Source organism: Aedes albopictus, chromosome 2 (assembly GCF_035046485.1).
Source record: "Aedes albopictus strain Foshan chromosome 2, AalbF5, whole genome shotgun sequence".
NCBI classification, from domain to species: domain Eukaryota; kingdom Metazoa; phylum Arthropoda; class Insecta; order Diptera; family Culicidae; genus Aedes; species Aedes albopictus.
In genome coordinates this window covers 98,842,940-98,865,039 of record NC_085137.1, presented here as the reverse complement: position 1 = coordinate 98,865,039, position 22,100 = coordinate 98,842,940, and positions in this window count along the sequence as shown.

Here is a 22,100-nt window from a genome sequence, read left to right as displayed (position 1 = left end):
ATATGGGCTAATCAAGGCAACGACAAGTGCGGAAGTAACTTGAAAAAGTACCACGAAAATGTGACTGTAACCTCCCGGGTCTCCAAGTTGAAGCGGCTGTGCAGCCTTAATCTGGAAGATGGCGATCTCGAGTGCCATCTGTTCGAGGTGATGATATTGCGAAGTCTGCCGGATTCGTATTCTAGGGTCGTTACGGTAACTGGAAGGAAGGCCGGATGCAGACTTAACACTGGAGTTAGTCAAGTAGAAGCTTCTGCACGAGTTTGAGCGTCGGAAGGAGCGGTCTGTGCAAAGTTCTGGTGAGATGAAAGCGCTGGAAAGTTTCAGCAATCGGAATACTTCGGAGTGGAGATGATTCCGATGTAAGACAAATGGGCACCTGAAATGTGATGGTCCGGTTCTGCAAGAGCAGAAGGATCAAAGAAGTGAATGAAAGACGAATAAGAAGAATGAATTGTCAGCTGCGAAGCAAGCAGCGGTGCAAGACAGAAAGGACGTTCTGTTCCTGGCGAATGAAGTGTGTTCATGCGGCTGGATTGGGGATAGCGGTGCCAGTGTCCATAAAGCGACTGTTTGAATCAATTGATGACGAACATGTGTGTGACGTAGTGCTGACGCATGGAAGGTCAGTGAAGGCGGCGCAGCATCATAACGTCCGAGGCCATAATGTCCCAGGGCTTTATGGCGCGTTTTTCTGGGGCATAACGTCCAAACGTATAGGTCTAGGTAACTAAGTCCTAGGTAAGAAGGCACATTGGATATTATGACGCATCTAAGTTTTCGGACGTTATTTCGCAAAAAAACGCGCCATAATGACCCGGATATTATGGCCTCGGACGTTATGATCCGGCCCCAGTGAAGGCGTCTAGATCTGGAACTGTGAAGATGGCTGGAGTGAATGGCTGTGGTAGAATAGTGGATGTGATCTTGGAGAAGGCGCTGTATGTCCCTTCGCTGAACAGTGGGCTGTTGTCAGTCAAGATGCTAACCTCCAAGGGATTATTGTTCAATTTCCGGAAAAATGGCTGTGATATCGTGGATGCGGCTGGCAAAGTGGTCGTAAAAGGAAATCGTTGTGGCAACCTGTACAAGTTGAAGACTGTTGAGCAAGCGCGGAAGGAAGATCGCAAGAAGCAATGTGTGGAATACCAAGCCTCGGTAGCAGTGCGTGACCATCGTGAGCCGGAGGAAGTTGAACACCAAGAGGAGGTTATGTCAGGGAAGCCAAGTGAACGTGTGGTGTTGGATGATTCAGACGACGGTGAAGATCAAGATGAGCCCGACGAGTTTTATGATGCAAGTTCGTCGTTCCCGGATGACCCACCGTTTGAGGAGCTACGAGATGAAGTAACGTTTTTGCAATGTTGAGATATGCCCCCTAAGCACCCCCCCTCCTTCCATGCAGTTTTGAAAAGTGTCAGTATCCAGCGTCATTTACAGCTGAAATAAAGATAAGCAACTATCATTCCATCATTCAATTGATATCAGCTTCAGGATTGATGACATCAAACCCGACATCAACCTATCATTCACCTGTTTTTATTTTGGCCACCAAGAAAAGAGACGAACCAGCCAAAAGCTGAAAGTCTCTGAAACAACGACAAATCAATAAATCAATTTGGCCACCAAACCCAACAGGTGTTCGATGTTGATCCAACAATGGCCAACAATTGACCCAACATACAATAATTTTTCAGTCTGGCGAAATTTTGCAGGGTTTTTCGTGTTTCGTGCCCAGCTAGTCATTTGAATGACAACGCTGATCTAAGACCCTCCAAAAACCCCGAAAATGCCCCTGAAGCCCCTCCCCTCCTGAAACTCATCCCCTTCTTAAACTCCTTGTAAGCCATCTGAAACTCCGCATGACCTCCTTTAAATCTCCTAGTAACTCTCCCTTCTTAAACTTCTTTGCAACCTTGTACTCCATTTAGGTAATAAACTGAATCCATTTAGGTAGAAATTCTTTTTAGGCAATCCCGAATCATTACCTAAATGACAATTTTAGTGTATTGCAAATAATTCTTTCGCATCCTTAATATATCTGAATCAAATATTGAAAAATATCAAGAAATTCCTTGGATTTTTTTAAAGAATTTCGGCCAGGAATGCCATCGGAGATTTCTCTGAAAATTCCTTCAAGCATTTTTCCAGGGATTCCTATAGAAAATCCATAGAAAAAAGTTTCTCCACAGTTTTCGAGAGGTTACACTGGAAATTTATTCAAGAACTCTTTATAAAGGATTGCTTCTGACATTCTCCAGGAATTCATTCCAGAAGGGCTTACATGGTTTTTTTTTTTAAAATACCTCTTTAAATTCTTTTAGCGTTTTCTCCAGGATATCCTCTAGAAATTTATACTAAAATTTCTCTAGAAATGCTGCCATTGGTAGCATCAGAAATTCATCATAATTCTGGTAATCCGTGCGATGGTTCTTTCAGGAAATCATCCACAGTTTCCTTAAAAAAAGTTTCATTTATTTTTTTTCAGCAAGTCTTATTTAAACTCCTTTAGAATTTCTTCCAAGATTCTGCCATACATATTATATTTTTGACTGAGGTTTCCTTTAAGAAATCTTCTATGGATTCATTTCAAAATTGTTCCATGGATTCCTTCAGAAATTACTTAAGAAATTAAGACTTGAAATCTATAAGAACTTCCGTCAGAAACTGCTCCTGCGGTTTCTTCAGATTTTTTTTCATGGATTCTTCAAGAAATTTCTGCAGGGCTGTATTCAGATATCCCCTCAAGAAGTTCTTGTAAACTCTTGTAGGGATTCGTTTAGAAAATCATTCAAAATTTTCAACAGGGATTCTTTAGAAACTCTGTCGAAGATTGTTTCATAAGTTATTGTAGTGGTTTCTTAAAAAAAACTACCAGAAACTCCTACAGAAATTCATACTGGAAGTCTACCAGAGGTTTGCTTAGTAATTGCTATAGGGGTTCCATTGAAAATTCACACTGGAATGTGTCCAGAAGTTCCTTCAGGGGTTCACTCTGAAAAATCTCTATAAATTCTTCCGGATATTTAGCATTATTACTTTCAGTGATTCAAGCAGAGTTTCTTCAGGAGATTCCGACAGACGTGCAGAGATTCCTTCAAGATTTCTTGCGCATATTTCTCCATGTGTTTCCCCGAAAGTTTCTCTGGCATTTTCTCTAAGCATAACTCCCAAATTTTTTAAACGAATGCTTAAAGTAATTCATTCTGAAATATTTCCTAGATATTTTCAAGAGTTTTTTTTTTTATATTCATGGATCATCACAGAAGCTTTTCAATGCGTTTGTTCAGATACTTCTAAAGGAATTTCATCAGAAATGCGTCCACAATTTGCTCCAGGATGCTCCTAAAAATTCCTCAATCAATTCTCCTAGGAACTCTACTAGGGGGTTTTCCGAAGTGTTGCATAAAGTATTTCTCTAGGAAGTATTTCAGATATTGCTTCTGAGATTTTTTTCGAGAATTCTTCTTATTTTTCTTCAAATATTCCTCTGGGATTCAAGAGAATTTCCCAAGATTTTTACAGGGGTGCTACTACAGATTTTTCAGGGACTATTTTAAAAATCCTCGCTGGGATTCCTTCTGAAATTGCTTCAGGGATTCCTTCAAAAATATCTCCAAAGGCTTCTTAGGAATTTGAGCAAGGGATTTCTTTAACGGTTCTTCCATGGAGTTTTTTTTGTCAGAAATTCATTGTAAATGTTTTCGGATTTTTTGGTTCCTCCAAGAATTCTTTGAAACATTCCTTCAAGAGTTCATGCAGAAATTTTTACGAGGTTTTTTTTTTCAATTGCCACTGCGGTTCCGTCAGAAATATTTCCTGAGATTCTTCAGAGATTTAAAAAACAATTGTTTCCGATATTCTTATGCTTTTTTTTCGAAAATTCTTCAATGAATTGTTAAAAAAATATTGGAAGAACTCTTGAAAGAATCCCAGAAGGAATTTTTATCAAAATCCCGTAGGGTTGTCTGTAGGAATCCCTGGACAAGCACCTCGTGATATTTTTGGAGATTCTTAGAAGAAATTCTTATGAAATTCTAGAAGAATTTCGATAAAAATTTCTTGAATAAAGTATGCATAACTTGCTGAAGCAAATCGTACATTGCTGGAGGAATCTTTCAGTAAATATCTGAGGGATTACTGGAAAAAGAATAACTGGAAGAATTGGAGAGCTTCGAGCAGATGTTTTTTTATAATTTCTTAAAAAATCCTTGAAAATACCAAGGAAAAGATTCTAGATTAATTTCTACAGAAATTGCTGTGAGAGTCATTGCAAAACATGCTGAAGCATCATCGAAATAATCCCTGAAGAAAAGTCTGAATAAATCCTAAGTAATCCCCGGATGAGTACCTGGAGAAACTTCTGGAGAAATCTCAGAAAAGAACTTCTAAAAGAATCTCTAGAGGAGTTTCTGAGAATGACGGAAAATATTCATGAACATGAACCTGGATGAACCTCATTAGAGATTCAAAAAAAAAATCAAAAAGAGTTCCTGGATTATTTTTAATTTCAGGAGTAAAGTGGAACTTTTGAAAGAATCTTTGTAAAAACAAATCTCCTGAAATTGTGCTTTATTTTTGAAAAAAAAACCTGGAGAAGCATTTGGGAAAATTCCTTGAAGAACGTTTTGAGAAGTTTTTATAAGACTTCCACGAGAAATTTTTAAGAAAACCCATGAAGGAAATTTGGATAATATGAATGAAGGAATTCCTGTAGAAACATTTAAAGAAAAACATAAAGGAATGCATGCACGAACTTTGGTAGCCATCCGTGAAAGAATCTCTGGAGGAGTTCCTGAATTTTTCTCAAAGAAATTCATTCTAAAATCTTTGGAGAAACTTTTGCTGGAATCAATCTAAAAAATCCGGCGAGATTTATTTTTTCGCTAACAGTATTCGGAAGAAAATTTGTCATATCCAGAAAGAACCCCCAAAGGAGGTTCTGACAGTTTTTCCTGGAGATAGTCGTAAGAATATTTCTAAAAAGTACAGCGACAGGAGTACATTCTTAAAATCGAAATTCTCGAATGAATCACGGGAATTCTCGATAAACTCATAAAAGGAATTCCTGCAAAAAATGTCCCTTCCGCGATAATTACAGAAAAATGAATCATAAAAAAATAATGTATGTAAGGATTGATTCTTAAATAGACGCAAGATTGAAGACATAATCATAGGGGCGCTGAAATTGGGAAACCTTGGGTAACCAGCTCTGATTTAACCATGCCAGTACTAATAAAACCATCCATTCGTTCGAATTCTGTTGAAGAGTAAACCAGTGTGAAAGTTTCTTTCCAGGTGTAGTGCTGTCAGCAGTTTTAGGGGGTTTCAGATGAGTTTGAGGGTGGTTCCGGAAGGAACTTTTTGGCATTCTAACTGCTAATATAATCATCATATACCTATGTTTCCTTCATTCAAACATAGGCTGTTTTTTCTAGTTGTTCTTCAAAAAAAAATGTTGACGTTGCACATGATAATAGTATTTAACTTAACAGCATAATCGGCCGATTTTATATTAAGTAATTAGATCATGTGATCTATTGAATAATAAATGTTGTACTTTACTCAGAGTAGGTATGTTCGAATTTCGAACATAGAATTTGCTTTGTCAAATCTGGGGTTTACGTTTTGGGTTTCGGGTCACATGAATGAAAATCAGTAAATTTAGTATTAGTAGCTGTGTGAGAATGATAGGACGAATATCCGGATTCAACTCAAAGTAGGAAGAATCCAGAACAATTTGTAGCCGTGATACTATACCAGTGATTCCTCATGAGATTTATTTTGCGACTTCGTATGAATTACTGCACGAGATCCTCCAGGGAAGCAGTGCAAGAGCTGTACTTGGGATTCCAATAGGATTTGTTTCTAGATTTCCTACAGGAGTTGTTCCAGGGATTGCTAATAGAGTTGGGATTCCTCCAGATCGATCCAAAAGTTGTTCCTGGGATCTTCTCCAAGAGTTATGTTTATTGGATTCTTCCAGCACCTGTTCATTCTGGGATTACTTCAAGAGTTTCTAATGGGATTCTTCTAGCAGATGCTTCAGGAATTCTTCCAGTAGTTCTTCCTGGGATTCATCCAGAAATTCCTACTGGGATTCATCTAAGGGTTCATTTTGACATTTCAACAAGAGTTCTTCCTAGGATTCCTTCTGTAGTTCCTTCTGGGAGTGTAGAATTAGCTTAATGTTAAAATACACATTAATAAAAACAAAAAAAAATCCTCCTGGGGTTCCTCGAGGAGTTTCTCCTGGGGTTCCTCCAAGAGTTCCGCCAGGAGTTCCTCCTGGGGTTCCACCAGGAATACCTCCTGGAGGTCCTCCAGGAATTTCTCCTGGGGTTCTTCTAGGAGTTCCTCCTGGGGTTCTTCCAGGAGTTCCTCCTAGGGTTCCTCCAGGAGTTCCTCCTGGGATTCCTCCAGGAATTCCTTTTGGGGTTCCTCCTGGGGTTCCTCCTGGGGTTCCTCCAGGAGTTCCTCCTGGGGTTCCTCCAGGAGTTGCTCCAGGAGTTCCTCCAGGAGTTCCTCCAGGAGTTGCTCCAGGAGTTCCTCCAGGAGTTGCTCCAGGAGTTCCTCCAGGAGTTCCTCCTGGGGTTCCTCCAGGAGTTCCTCCTGGGGTTCCTCCAGGAGTTCCTCCTGTGGTTCCTCCTGGGGTTTCTCCAGGAGTTCCTCCTGGGGTTTCTCCAGGAGTTCCTCCTGGGGTTCCTCCAGGAGTTCCTCCTGTGGTTCCTCCTGGGGTTCCTCCTGGTATTCCTCCTGGGGTTCCTCCTGGGGTTCCTTCAGGAGTTCCTCCAGGAATTCCTCCTGGGGTTCCTCCAGGATTTCATCCTGGGGTTCCTCCAGGAGTTCCTCCTGGGTTCCTCCAGGAGTTCCTCCTGGAATTCCTCCAGGAGTTCCTCTTGGAGTTCCTCTAGGAGTTCCTCCAGGAGTTGCTCCAGGAGTTCCTCCAGGAGTTGCTCCAGGTCTTCCTCCAGGAGTTCCTCCTGGGGTTCCTCCAGGAGTTGCTCCTGTGGTTCCTCCTGGGGTTCCTCCAGGAGTTCCTCCTGGGGTTCCTCTTGGGGTTTCTCCAGGAGTTCCTCCAGGAATTCCTCCTGGGGTTCCTCCAGGAGCTTCTCCTGGGGTTCCTCCTGGGGTTCCTCCTGGGGTTCCTCCTGGGGTTCCTCCTGGGGTTCCTCCTGGGGTTCCTCCTGGGGTTCCTCCAGGAGTTCCTCCTGGGGTTCCTCCAGGAGTTCCTCCTGGGGTTCCTCCAGGAGTTCCTCCTGGGGTTCCTCCAGGAGTTCCTCCTGGAACAACTCAAATGAGTTGTATTATTAAAATATCATTCCATTCAAATGGACGTCACGCATACCCTTAGTCCCACACCAGAGAAATAGGTCCTAGAGGAGGCATTCGTCGGTTTCGTTCTTCCAGGGCCCAAAGCCACAAATGTTGGAAAACTTGGAACCGAAATGAAGCACACAGCCTGGCCAAAACCACAATGCGTTTGGCATTGCTATCCGGTTACCGAGGATACCCACTGCCGGTGCTGATGCTGATGCTGCTCAAAGTTGAAAATAGATTAAATTTCAATAAGAAGGAAATAGGAGAGAATGCAGACACCAACCCAACACTGGTCGACGACCGTCTTAGGGAAAGGGAGATTCCTTCTTTCCGATGGGAATTGTGTCATTGCGTGGGAGCAGCCAGACCGGACCATCTCGACAGTCTCTATTTCCAGTCTTACAAGTATATCCTATAACCGGGAGAAAGGGCATTGTAAAAGCTTTGCAGTCCGCAGTTACCATACCGACCGACGACGACGGATGAATGTGAGGGCTGCTCCAGCTCGGGAGATAGCTGGCGGTCCATTCAACCGTCTTCGGTCGTCACGAAGGTTCCCGTCGTCGTCTTGACTCTGGAGGAAGAGAAAACCGATCAACCACCGGACGACCGCATCCGGTTCCCTTGTATTCTCCTTCCGAGCCAGCGTCGAGCTCGACCCGGGCCACACCGGTAAGTGGGAGACTACATTTGAGTAACCCGATAAATTAATCTGTTTGAAATTGGATTATGAACCGGAGCAGCCAGCCAACCAGCCAGCCAGTGGAGGGTGTTTATTTTATATCTGCTTTCTCCTGGCTCATCTGATGCGGAACTAATTCGGTTTGCGGTGTATTGGCGGTACAACCCAGCGTGGAGGGGGAATGGGTCAATGAGAAAATTGGTTCGGATTTTTTGATCAAATAATCGCCGCTGGTAATTGAATCAGAGGGGGCTAATTTGAAGGTGCTACGAATTTGATTTGGAAGGGATTTCATACCCCGTCCATTGAATTGAAGTATTTTTTAGCAAAATTTAAAACCGTCACTTCAATATGGGTCATTCCACATGGAAACCGCATCGCATGTAATCGACCATCATGGATTTCAGAACCGAAAAAGAATTGTCTTGCAAATGTGTTCAAATTTCGTTACAATGTTTGAGACACAGAAGCCTGCATCACTAGAAATGACTCAGAGCAATTTAATTCTGTTTTCTTATCCATTGCATATTAGAAAGAAAAAACTTTCATCTTAAGGAGTATAAAAGCGATACTTTACCGTAATTCATCTTTTAATTTGAGAATGAGGGACCAATACGATGTAAGAGTTGATACAGCTGCTCACTACCGTGTTCGAGAAGCTCGACCGGGAGTTCGTCTTTCTCAACACCCTTGTTGTTCTTCAGCCGTTTTATGGCTGTCTTGGTCTCCTATAGCGTTAAAGGTTCCACAGTCTATCCATCGTCATCGATTCGAATTCTGTTTGTCGCTCTTTCATTTCCACCGTTCATCAATTCCTCGAAGTGCTCCTCCTGGTAGCCACCATTGTTTTGTTTGTCAGCAGGCGTTGCACATGATCAGAAAAGGCGCTGTTTTACTCTGCATGTTATTGACAATTTTTAAAATCTCCGCATACCATTCTTTTTCATGCTCTCTTTGTTGAATAAAACTGAATACAGAACTGATCAGTCTACATTATGATATTTTCAATTGTGGCTACATCGTGATTGCGACAACAATATTCATCAGGGAACCAGGTAGAGGTCAAATCATGTCGAGGATGAGTGCGTTGGAAGAATACCTTAGAACTCTAAACTATTGAGAATAATAAAGAAACACATTAAACACCGACAAACTCTTCTATTAGGTAGGCCAAAGAGTAAAGCTATGAATTAAGGGACTGCTCATATACCGCGTAGACTTCCTTGTAGACTTTTGTTCTTACAAATATTTGAAAATTTGTGTGGAGCATAGACTTTGACCAGAGCCACCCTTCACCCCGAACAGTCTACGTGGCTTATGAACAGCCCCTAACTATCAATGATGGCCCTACTCAGTGTGGTCATGATAAAGCCAGAGCAGGTTACTCAAGATTTACAAATTTTGGAACCCTTTTACTGAAGCGCTCCAACTTATATGACTTGCGCCTGAAGAATATCATTTGGATGATTTATTGTTCTTAACTGGACGACAATCTTTTAGGAAAGAGTTAAAAGAACGTCAAGGCTAGCTTATGTAGTTCATGTTTCAAGAAGTGTATAATTATAACTCACGGAAGTTTTGAAGAAATTCCAGAGGAAATTTTGTATGAAATAAAAATTTAAAAAAAAACATTGAAGAATTTCTTAAGAAATCCAAGTTAATATTGTTCAAGAAATCCTAGAGGGATGCTCAAAGAGTGTAAGGAAACATTTATGAAGGAAACTGGATATTTGAGGTGAAGTTTCAGAAGGTTCGTGGTGGAATTCATCAATCGATTTCTGAAGAAATCTTAAAATGAATTCCTGAGGAATATGTAAAGAAACTCTTTGGAAAATTCCTGGTAAAAAACCCAAAGAAACACTTAAGATTTTTTAGAAGAATTTTTGCCGTAACCTCTAAAAGAATCCCTGGAAGAATTTCTGTAAACCTTCCGTAAGTCGCGCGGTTGGCCAACTCCGTCAGCACCACGCTATTGCTTAGTACAAAAAAGCGAGATATTTTCAACGTGTTGTACAAAATACAACAGCGCGATGGCTCGAGGGTTGAAAACAAATGTTTTTAAAAAGAATTTTTCATCAGAATCATTTTTTTCTTTTGTTTTCTCTCTTTTCTCCTTAAAAAAAATGAAATAAATTCTTGTTAAAAATTCTGAGGGAATTCTAGGGAGATTTTCTAAACGAATCCCTAAAGAAGTTTATGAAGGAATACATCGAAGTATTAAAAATAGCTAATTAAGAAATTTGTGATGAGGGTATCCATAAAAAAAAATCTGGAAGTAGCATTTTCAAATTGAATAAAGGAATTCCTGGAGTTTTTTTCTAGAAAATTTTTCTTAAAGAATCCCTGTAGGAATATTACCAGGAATCCATGTAGCTTTTTTAAGATTTTCTAAAGGAACCCGTAGAGAGGTCTTTGGAGATATTTCAGCAGCAAAATCACTGGGAGAATTCACGAAAAAAAACTTTGAAGCAATTCCAAAATAATTCTGAATGTCTGATTTCCGCAAGAAATCATTGGAAGAACTTCTGAAGGAATCCGTGGATGATTTTCCGTGACAATCCCCAGAGGGTTTCTGAAAGAATCGTGAGAGGAATTCCTGAGAAAGTCTATGAAATGTTTTTTTTATGTGGGGTACCGAGTCACTTGGGCAGTGGCTTCTATTTTGAGCTCTTTTCCGCTATAACTTAATCAAGGTTGAACCAATTCACTTGACGTTTTGTACACGGCTAGATACTGTACCTATCTCAGGCGGTTTAGAGGAGTTTCAGTAGGAACTCTGGAGAAACTCTGAAACAATTCCTGTCAAATTTTCATAAAGAATTACCGGATAAGTTTTTGTAAGAATTCGTAGAAAACTTTCATAAAGCAATTCATGAAAAAATTTCTGTAGTTCATGAAAATTCTTGGTAGAATTTTCTTATGAAATCTCTGAAGGAAACTACGAAAATTTCTAATGCAAGCCATGGAAGATTTTATCAAAAAATTCTTGGTAAAATCTCTGAAAAAAAATAACAAGAGAAATCTGTAAAAAGGTCCTTTGAAGAAATCCTTTAAAAATCTGGGAAGATGTTTTTTTAAGAACTCTAGGAGAAATTTTTGAAGAAGCCATGAAAAATTTATCGAAAGAACCAGTAGGGATATTTCTAAAGGAGTCCATGGAGGACTCCTCGAAGGAATTTCTTAGGAAATGTGGAAAGTTTTCTCAATGAATTTTAAGAGAAATTTACGGTGCAATCTAGAGGAATTTCTAAACAAAACTGGGAACAACTTTTTGGAAATCCCTTCATTTCAAAGAATTTTGTTTAGAAAAAAATCAGAAGTTTTTTCCAGAACAATTCTTTGAAAACTCGCAAAATGTGAGTTCTTCCTTCGGAAGGGAAGTAAAGCGTGGGTCCCGAGATGAACTAGCCTAGGGCTAAAAATCTCGTTAATACAGATAAAAAAAAAGTTTATAAAAAAAACCTAATTAATGCACCTAGTGGTGATGACGCCTTTCTCGCACCTTCAAAAGTCCATACTCATTGTCACAATACTCAAGTGACATGGTAATGAATATCGCACTTTCATACGTTTAATAAAAATTCACTTCATAACACCAGAAACCAGATCGTTTATCTGGCTTTTGATGTTCGCGAGAAAAAGATGCTATCTCTGAGCCGCCATTTCGGATTTAAGCCCACCATCGTGGATATTCTGGTTGCCATTTTTGGACTCCAGACATCTTCCCCATACCACATATACTCATATTGCATGGTTTTAGAGCCTATAACTTCACTAAACAACCGCCATCTTGAATTTGGAGCCACCATCTTGGATTTTGGACTGCCAGCTTGGATGTTTTGGTTAATTTTTGACACCTGGCATTTTTCTCATACCAAATATACCCATACACTCAAACCTCCATTTAAGTCGAATCCATTAAAGTAAATTCTATTAAAGTCCCTCCATTTAACGCTGAACCATTCGTCATTGAAATCATCGTCATCATCAAACATTTGAAAGCAGTTTTTTCGTTCATATCATTCATTTTTGCAACGAAAATGGATTCACTGTATTCTACCTGATTAATAGAATACAGTGAATACATTTTCGTGGTCATTGTTTTGATTTACAGCGAAAAAACTGCTATTCTATTTCCGAAAAATGATGACGGATGCTTGAGCCTTAAGTAACGCAACGTAAATGGAATTTGGCTGTATTTACAGCAAAACGAATGTAAATATGCTTCGATTTCGAAAACATCTGTTCTTCGAAAAGGTCATTAGGCTGAATAGGCCAAATAGGGACTTTTTCGACCCGGTCATTAGGCTGAACACGTCATTAGGCCGAACAGGTCAATAGGCCGAATAGGTCATTAGGCTGAATACGTCATTGGGCTGCAAAATTCGTTAGACCGCAAAAGTCATTAGGATACAAATGGCTTGAGGCCGAAACGGTCTTTAGGCCGAAAAGGTCTTCAGGCCGAAAAGGTCTTTAGGCCGAAAAGGTCTTTAGGCCGAAAAGGTCTTTAGGCCGAAAAGGTCTTTAGGCCGAAAAGGTCTTTAGGCCGAAAAGGTCTTCAGGCCGAAAAGGTCTTTAGGCCGAAAAGGTCTTTAGGCCGAAAAGGTCTTTAGTCCGAAAAGGTCTTTAGGCCGAAAAGGTCTTTAGGCCGAAAAGGTCTTTAGGCCGAAAAGGTCTTTAGGCCGAAAAGGTCTTTAGGCCGAAAAGGTCTTTAGGCCGAAAAGGTCTTTAGGCCGAAAAGGTCTTTAGGCCGAAAAGGTCTTTAGGCCGAAAAGGTCTTTAGGCCGAAAAGGTCTTTAGGCCGAAAAGGTCTTTAGGCCGAAAAGGTCTTTAGGCCGAAAAGGTCTTTAGGCCGAAAAGGTCTTTAGGCCGAAAAGGTCTTTAGGCCGAAAAGGTCTTTAGGCCGAAAAGGTCTTTAGGCCGAAAAGGTCTTTAGGCCGAAAAGGTCTTTAGGCCGAAAAGGTCTTTAGGCCGAAAAGGTCTTTAGGCCGAAAAGGTCTTTAGGCCGAAAAGGTCTTTAGGCCGAAAAGGTCTTTAGGCCGAAAAGGTCTTTAGGCCGAAAAGGTCTTTAGGCCGAAAAGGTCTTTAGGCCGAAAAGGTCTTTAGGCCGAAAAGGTCTTTAGGCCGAAAAGGTCTTTAGGCCGAAAAGGTCTTTAGGCCGAAAAGGTCTTTAGGCCGAAAAGGTCTTTAGGCCGAAAAGGTCTTTAGGCCGAAAAGGTCTTTAGGCCGAAAAGGTCTTTAGGCCGAAAAGGTCTTTAGGCCGAAAAGGTCTTTAGGCCGAAAAGGTCTTTAGGCCGAAAAGGTCTTTAGGCCGAAAAGGTCTTTAGGCCGAAAAGGTCTTTAGGCCGAAAAGGTCTTTAGGCCGAAAAGGTCTTAAGGCCGAAAAGGTCTTTAGGCCGAAAAGGTCTTTAGGCCGAAAAGGTCTTTAGGCCGAAAAGGTCTTTAGGCCGAAAAGGTCTTTAGGCCGAAAAGGTCTTTAGGCCGAAAAGGTCTTTAGGCCGAAAAGGTCTTTAGGCCGAAAAGGTCTTTAGGCCGAAAAGGTCTTTAGGCCGAAAAGGTCTTTAGGCCGAAAAGGTCTTTAGGCCGAAAAGGTCTTTAGGCCGAAAAGGTCTTTAGGCCGAAAAGGTCTTTAGGCCGAAAAGGTCTTTAGGCCGAAAAGGTCTTTAGGCCGAAAAGGTCTTTAGGCCGAAAAGGTCTTTAGGCCGAAAAGGTCTTTAGGCCGAAAAGGTCTTCAGGCCGAAAAGGTCTTTAGGCCGAAAAGGTCTTTAGGCCGAAAAGGTCTTTAGGCCGAAAAGGTCTTCAGGCCGAAAAGGTCTTCAGGCCGAAAAGGTCTTTAGGCCGAAAAGGTCTTTAGGCCGAAAAGGTCTTTAGGCCGAAAAGGTCTTTAGGCCGAAAAGGTCTCTAGGCCGAAAAGGTCTCTAGGCCGAAAAGGTCTCTAGGCCGAAAAGGTCTCTAGGCCGAAAAGGTCTTCAGGCCGAAAAGGTCTTCAGGCCGAAAAGGTCTTCAGGCCGAAAAGGTCTTCAGGCCGAAAAGGTCTTCAGGCCGAAAAGGTCTTCAGGCCGAAAAGGTCTTCAGGCCGAAAAGGTCTTCAGGCCGAAAAGGTCTTCAGGCCGAAAAGGTCTTCAGGCCGAAAAGGTCTTCAGGCCGAAAAGGTCTTCAGGCCGAAAAGGTCTTCAGGCCGAAAAGGTCTTCAGGCCGAAAAGGTCTTCAGGCCGAAAAGGTCTTCAGGCCGAAAAGGTCTTCAGGCCGAAAAGGTCTTCAGGCCGAAAAGGTCTTCAGGCCGAAAAGGTCTTCAGGCCGAAAAGGTCTTCAGGCCGAAAAGGTCTTCAGGCCGAAAAGGTCTTCAGGCCGAAAAGGTCTTCAGGCCGAAAAGGTCTTCAGGCCGAAAAGGTCTTCAGGCCGAAAAGGTCTTCAGGCCGAAAAGGTCTTCAGGCCGAAAAGGTCTTCAGGCCGAAAAGGTCTTCAGGCCGAAAAGGTCTTCAGGCCGAAAAGATCTTCAGGCCGAAAAGGTCTTCTGGCCGAAAAGGTCTTCAGGCCGAAAAGGTCTTCAGGCCGAAAAGGTCTTCAGGCCGAAAAGGTCTTCAGGCCGAAAAGGTCTTCAGGCCGAAAAGGTCTTCAGGCCGAAAAGGTCTTCAGGCCGAAAAGGTCTTCAGGCCGAAAAGGTCTTCAGGCCGAAAAGGTCTTCAGGCCGAAAAGGTCTTCAGGCCGAAAAGGTCTTCAGGCCGAAAAGGTCTTCAGGCCGAAAAGGTCTTCAGGCCGAAAAGGTCTTCAGGCCGAAAAGGTCTTCAGGCCGAAAAGGTCTTCAGGCCGAAAAGGTCTTCAGGCCGAAAAGGTCTTCAGGCCGAAAAGGTCTTCAGGCCGAAAAGGTCTTCAGGCCGAAAAGGTCTTCAGGCCGAAAAGGTCTTCAGGCCGAAAAGGTCTTCAGGCCGAAAAGGTCTTCAGGCCGAAAAGGTCTTCAGGCCGAATAGGTCTTCAGGCCGAAAAGGTCTTCAGGCCGAAAAGGTCTTCAGACCGAAAAGGTCTTCAGGCCGAAAAGGTCTTCAGGCCGAAAAGGTCTTCAGGCCGAAAAGGTCTTCAGGCCGAAAAGGTCTTCAGGCCGAAAAGGTCTTCAGGCCGAAAAGGTCTTCAGACCGAAAAGGTCTTCAGGCCGAAAAGGTCTTCAGGCCGAAAAGGTCTTCAGGCCGAAAAGGTCTTCAGGCCGAAAAGGTCTTCAGGCCGAAAAGGTCTTCAGGCCGAAAAGGTCTTCAGGCCGAAAAGGTCTTCAGGCCGAAAAGGTCTTCAGGCCGAAAAGGTCTTCAGGCCGAAAAGGTCTTCAGGCCGAAAAGGTCTTCAGGCCGAAAAGGTCTTCAGGCCGAAAAGGTCTTCAGGCCGAAAAGGTCTTCAGGCCGAAAAGGTCTTCAGGCCGAAAAGGTCTTCAGGCCGAAAAGGTCTTCAGGCCGAAAAGGTTTTCAGGCCGAAAAGGTCTTCAGGCCGAAAAGGTCTTCAGGCCGAAAAGGTCTTCAGGCCGAAAAGGTACTTACCTTACCGGTCAGGCTAAGGCCGGGGTGGCCTCTGCTGTACATAGTAGCCGCCTCCATTCCACTCGGTCCATGGTTGCTTGTCTCCAGTTCCGCACTCTGCGTAGGGTCCGCAGATCGTCCTCCACTTGGTCGATCCACCTAGCTCGCTGCGCTCCACGTCTTCTTGTACCGGTCGGATGACTCTCAAGAACCATTTTAGTCGGGTTGCTATCCGACATCCTGATGACGTGACCCGCCCACCGTAGCCTCCCGATTTTCGCGGTATGGACGATGGTTGGTTCTCTCAGCAGCTGGTGCAGCTCGTGGTTCATTCGCCTTCTCCAAGTCCCGTCTTCCATCTGCACTCCGCCATAGATGGTACGCAACACCTTCCGTTCGAAAACTCCAAGGGCGCGTTGGTCCTCTGCACGTAGGGTCCATGTTTCGTGCCCATAGAGGACGACCGGTCTAATCAGCGTTTTGTAGATGGTTAACTTCGTGTTACGGCGAACTTTATTCGATCGTAGAGTTCTGCGGAGTCCAAAGTAAGAACGATTTCCTGCCACAATGCGCCTCTGAATTTCTCTGCTGGTGTCGTTGTCGGCGGTCACCAGTGAGCCCAAGTACACGAATTCTTCAACCGCCTCGATTTCATCACCGTCGATATGAATTCGGGGTGGCGGGCGCGGTGATTCCTCCCTGGAGCCCTTTGCCAGCATGTACTTTGTCTTCGACACATTAATGACTAGTCCGATTCGCCTGGCTTCACTCTTTAGTCGGATGTACGTTTCCGCCATCGTCTCAAATTTACGAGCAATAATATCAATATCATCGGCGAAACCAAGCAGCTGAACGGATTTCGTGAAAATCGTCCCACTCGTGTTTATCCCCGCTCTTCTTATTACACCCTCCAAAGCAATGTTGGTCTTCAGGCCGAAAAGGTCTTCAGGCCGAAAAGGTCTTCAGGCCGAAAAGGTCTTCAGGCCGAAAAGGTCTTCAGGCCGAAAAGGTCTTCAGGCCGAAAAGGTCTTCAGGCCGAAAAGGTCTTCAGGCCGAAAAGGTCTTCAGGCCGAAAAGGTCTTCAGGCCGAAAAGGTCTTCAGGCCGAAAAGGTCTTCAGGCCGAAAAGGTCTTCAGGCCGAAAAGGTCTTCAGGCCGAATAGGTCTTCAGGCCGAAAAGGTCTTCAGGCCGAAAAGGTCTTCAGACCGAAAAGGTCTTCAGGCCGAAAAGGTCTTCAGGCCGAAAAGGTCTTCAGGCCGAAAAGGTCTTCAGGCCGAAAAGGTCTTCAGGCCGAAAAGGTCTTCAGGCCGAAAAGGTCTTCAGGCCGAAAAGGTCTTCAGACCGAAAAGGTCTTCAGGCCGAAAAGGTCTTCAGGCCGAAAAGGTCTTCAGGCCGAAAAGGTCTTCAGGCCGAAAAGGTCTTCAGGCCGAAAAGGTCTTCAGGCCGAAAAGGTCTTCAGGCCGAAAAGGTCTTCAGGCCGAAAAGGTCTTCAGGCCGAAAAGGTCTTCAGGCCGAAAAGGTCTTCAGGCCGAAAAGGTCTTCAGGCCGAAAAGGTCTTTAGGCTGAAAAGGTCTTTAGGCCGAAAAGGTCTTTCGGTGAGCTCAGGTGAGATTTGAACTCACGACCCTTATTCGCTAGACAAGTGCTTTACCAACTAAGCTACCGAGCCAATTAATGACCCGGCAACTTAGTTGTCATAAGGTTCAATTCTAATCTCATCGATCTATATCATCTTCCCCTAAACCGCAAATATAACCATCTCTGTTGTACATATGTACGAAAAGCGAAAATCACCAATTATTTATCATTTCGTCGGAAAATATGTGCCGAATAGGTGGATGCTTTGGTAGATCATGATTGTTTGAAAGAGGGAAGAAACAATCTTATTCCACAGATATTTAAAAGAAGGGATCATAATGCTCTACCACAATGAAATATCTCAATGAAAACAAGTTTTGGATGTTTAATCTGAAGCTGTTATCGAATCATTCTTTATATTGGCGATTAAATCAACGCACGCCACCGGGACAGCTTTAGCATCGTGGATTAGGAGCAACAGAATCTGAAGCAGATATGATTAATCAATCTCCGGATCGTAAGTTCAAACCTACATCACTACAAAAATCAGCAAAAAAGTACCACCTAGCACCGGCTGGAATATGGAAGGACGATAAAGCGGGGAAGCAGGCTGAGAGAACGAGAAGCAGACGTCAATCTATTTTTGTTTTTTTTTTTTTGCTCGACGAGGCGTTACGCTTCTTTGACATTTCGTCACGACGTTCCTGAAGGGATAGCACTAAGACAGCCCGTTATTTTGCCAAAACCTGCTGTGAGGTAGCACTATAGGCGCATATAAAAAGACACTACACCGTATACGGCTAATTAGCATTAAATGCCTTGTCGTAAAGGCTACTATAATACTGAAGGAATGCTATTTCAAATGCTTACTGGTTACTTGAGTATACTTAATCCGAAAAATAGGCCAATGGAATTGCCTTAAAAGTGAGTGACCTTTTTTGTACACAGACATACATACACACACACAAATACACACACATACACATACATACACACAGACATCATCTCCATTCGTCAAACTGAGTTGATTGGTATATGTGACTTAACCTTCCGAGCCTTCTGTCGAGAATTTTCGAAAGAAGGCTCGGAGGGCATTAATTGCTATTAAAAATGGATCGGATTGGTCAAGACGTTTCGGTGTTATGACCATTTCAGTGATCCGGACCATGCGACACATCAAACCGCGCCGATATTTGTATCCTATAGCTTGGTAGACGAATGTTATGCGGAAATCAACACTGGAGACCAAAAATCCACGATTTCGCCTAAACATTCAAGATGGCGGCCTAATATTCCAGATGGCGGCGGAAAATTTAAGATGGCGGCTGTTTAGTGGAGTTTTAGGCTCTAAAACCTGTCAATATGGTTATATTTGGTATGACGAAGATGCCTGGATTCCAAAAATGGTGACCAGAATATCCAAGATGGTGGTCTAATGTACAAGACGGTGGCTGAAAATTCAAGATGAAGGCTGTTTTATGGATTTTTAAGGGGCCATTAGACTGTTTGTCATTATGACAAATATTTACCATTGAAGTCCGACATTTGTCCAAAGTTGCTATGATTCGAGCTGTGTCGGTCATTTGTTGGGCTTGTTTGGCCAAATATTTGTCACGTCTAATGGGACTTTTAGGCTGCAAAACCATGCGATATACAGTATCGGACAATAAAAATGCACCAAAGCCGTTTTCCCATACAAACTAGTTAACTTCAGATTGCTGTATCTCAGTTACTTCTCAACCGATTGTTTTTATTTTTCTATGACGAACTACAAAACATTCCAATTTTCAAAAACTATTGAAAAAGTTCGGAAACAACTATTGATACAAAAATTACAGATAGGTTGTATTTTGACAATAAAAATGCACCAAGACGAAAAATCTTATATCTAAAAATGCTGAAGTCAAATCATGTTGGTATCTTAAGCAAATTTGTTCGTCATCACACAAGAAACATATTTTTCAAAGACACCATATTGATATCACGTAACCATTATCTTCTATCTATATATATAAAAATGTAGTGGCATACGTGGGACCGCGCATAACTTAAGAACGGAAGGTCCGATTTTGATCGTCTTAGTTTTGTTCTGTAAGTTTTCACCCAAGGAAGGTTTATGAGGCAAAAAACATGGAAATATTGAGAGTTTTTGAAAATCGAACTTCCATACATTTTGTGACCGGGGACTTGGTCTTGGATTTCTGAAACGTCAAAAAACGCAGTAGACAAGACAAAGTTTGCCGATTACAGCTAGTTTGCTATAAAATTTCATTGTCAAAATTCAACCTATCTATTATTTTTGTATCAATAGTTGTTACCGAACTTTTTCAATAGTTTTTGAAAATTGGAATGTTTTGTAGTTCGTCAAAGAAAAATGAAAACAATCGGATAACAAATAACTGAGATATGGCTATCTGAAGTTGACTATTTTGTATGGGAAAACGGCTTTGGTGCATTTTTATTGTCCGATACTGTAGGTTTATTTGGTATGGGGAAGATGTCTGGAGTCCAAAAACGATGACCAGAGTATCCAAGATGGCGGTTTAATATCAAAGATGACGGCTACAAATTCAAGATAACGGCTGTGTCATGGAGTTTTGGGCTCCAAAATAATGCAATATGGGTATTTTTGGTATGGGGCAGATGTCTGGAGTTGAAAAACAGTGACCAAAATTCAAGATGGTGTTATGAGATGGAATCTTGATGAAAGTGCAATATTCTTCTACATATCACCTGAGTTTGGTTGAAATGGGATTTCGAAGGCACGAGAAAGGCGCCACCATTGGATTTATTAGGTTATTTCTAAGAAATCACATCATCGGTTTTGTTATTCCCGATATTGAAATAATGGGCGTAAAAAGTTGAATCACTTATAAAAGTTACCTATATCATATGTTTATGTAACCGCATTTTTTTTTCAAAGAAGCGTATTGTTACTCTGTAAGCAACTTGGAGTAACCTTGAGTTCCGTGAGCACATCTTGAGTTCTTGAAAGCTTCCTTTTCTTGTTGACCATTTTTACGATCGTAAATCACGTTACAAGCACGTACAAGCTTGATTTTGTTGCACGTTCCATTACGAACAGTTTGTGGGGGGATGGCCAAAATGTTTGGGATAGGCATCTTTTTTTTTTCTCTCACAAAAAAGTTCAACATGCTATAACTTTTCATAGAGTGCATCAAAAAATCTCAAATTTTGGCTGTTTATCAACCTGTTATATGTGCATCATTGGTACAAATTTGGGCTCGATTAAATTGTTTTTCACGAAGTTAGAACCGTTCGGTTAAAACACTATTTTTTAGACAACTTATTTTTGAGCTGTCATATCTCGGAAACCAGTGAACCGAATTGAATGATTTTTTTAACGTTTATCAACTCTATATTGATACTTATTACAACGTTATAAAATGTAATATTTTCTAACAGCGAATTAAGTTAAACCGGTTTGAAATTTTTACCCATATAGAGGAAAATAAGTCAAATTTACAATAACACACAAAAATTACTAAATGTGTTCTTCCTTTAATCTAAATAGGCTCTAATATATCTGATTAAAGATAACTTGAGAACAGAAGTGGAAAATCTTTGGACATCAACACCAAAATTTATTGACATTGACTTAAAAAAATTACATTTTTTCGAGAAAAATCCAAAAAGTGTGAATTCATGATAACTTTTTTCAACTTTCAAAAAGTATCTATGTTTTAATAGTTTGTGAAGCTGTTGTATATTGTAAAAATAGTGTTTTACCCTAATGGCTCTAACTTCGCGAAAAATTATTTAATCGAGCCCAAATTTGTACCAATGATGCACATATAACAGGTTCATAAACAGTCAAAATTTGATATTTTTTGATGCACTCTATGAAAAGTTACAGCATGTTGAATTTTTTTGTGGGAGAAAAAAAGTTGCCTATCCCAAACATTTTGGCCACCCCCTGTACCTTCAACAGCATGTAAAACGAGATCTAATCGAGATCCTAATGGCCGAAATCCTGACGATGATTGTCCTATCCAATAAGAAGCGATTATCGCCTTACTGGTTTAAGCGAAACTGCTTTCATCCTCAAATGAATGCCCCCCGGCACGCTGATGATTATCGAAGTAGATTGATTTAATTAGCCTCAATCCGCGCCCTGAAAGCTCGTGATTAATGCAATTTCATATTACTTCACTGATGATTGATTGATCCGAGTAAATTGAGCGCTGGAAACAGCAGTAGCCCGCACCCGCCGGGGGCATCAACACTGACTGCTGGTGGAGAAGCGGTGTCCAATTTGCCTAATACCGTATCATTCATTATCCGCCCCCGGGGTCAGGCTAATTTTCCGGAAAGAATGCCACATTGTGCCACTATACTGCTGCGCTGCTGCCTGAATGCGATCTCGTGGTGTTCTTTTCGCTTGTGTCATCCTGCCGGACGGACATGATGCTTCTCCACCCTTCGCCTCACCACTCACTCATGCCTCGACTGCCTGCCTAGCCTGCGCGTTGCTAAATCCAATATAAAAAGATGAAATTTTCCTCCCCATTTCGTTCGAGCGCCGCAAATCAAATCTATCAAGCGTAATTGTAAAAATTGCTCTTTGTTATCAGCCAGCCAGAGTACAGGAAACTGACGACTGCCCTGGATCGGACCTTGTGAACCGGCAGCAGTCCGACGGATTTGCCCTAAATGGAGGAGGCAGGCAGCCTCAGCCGTAACTGGTAGGTAGTTAGCAGCAACAGTGCAGCGAGGAGGTGGTGCCATGCCGACGACGGCGACGGGACATGGTTGTACTTTCCCAGGGTATCAACCAGTAGCTCGCCGGTAGTAGTGACTGGTGGTTGGTGGGCACAATGAATGGCAGCAGCTTTGGTCTTGTCCGGGTGTATCTGCTGCATCCCTTGTTCCTGACAGGCCAACAATTGCGATGATGGCTACGACATCGCCAGCGTGGACCGGAGCATGTCGGGCCACGGGTTTCCAATGTGAAAACTAAGGTATGCTTTACGGAGTTAAAATCTTGATATTATCGAAAG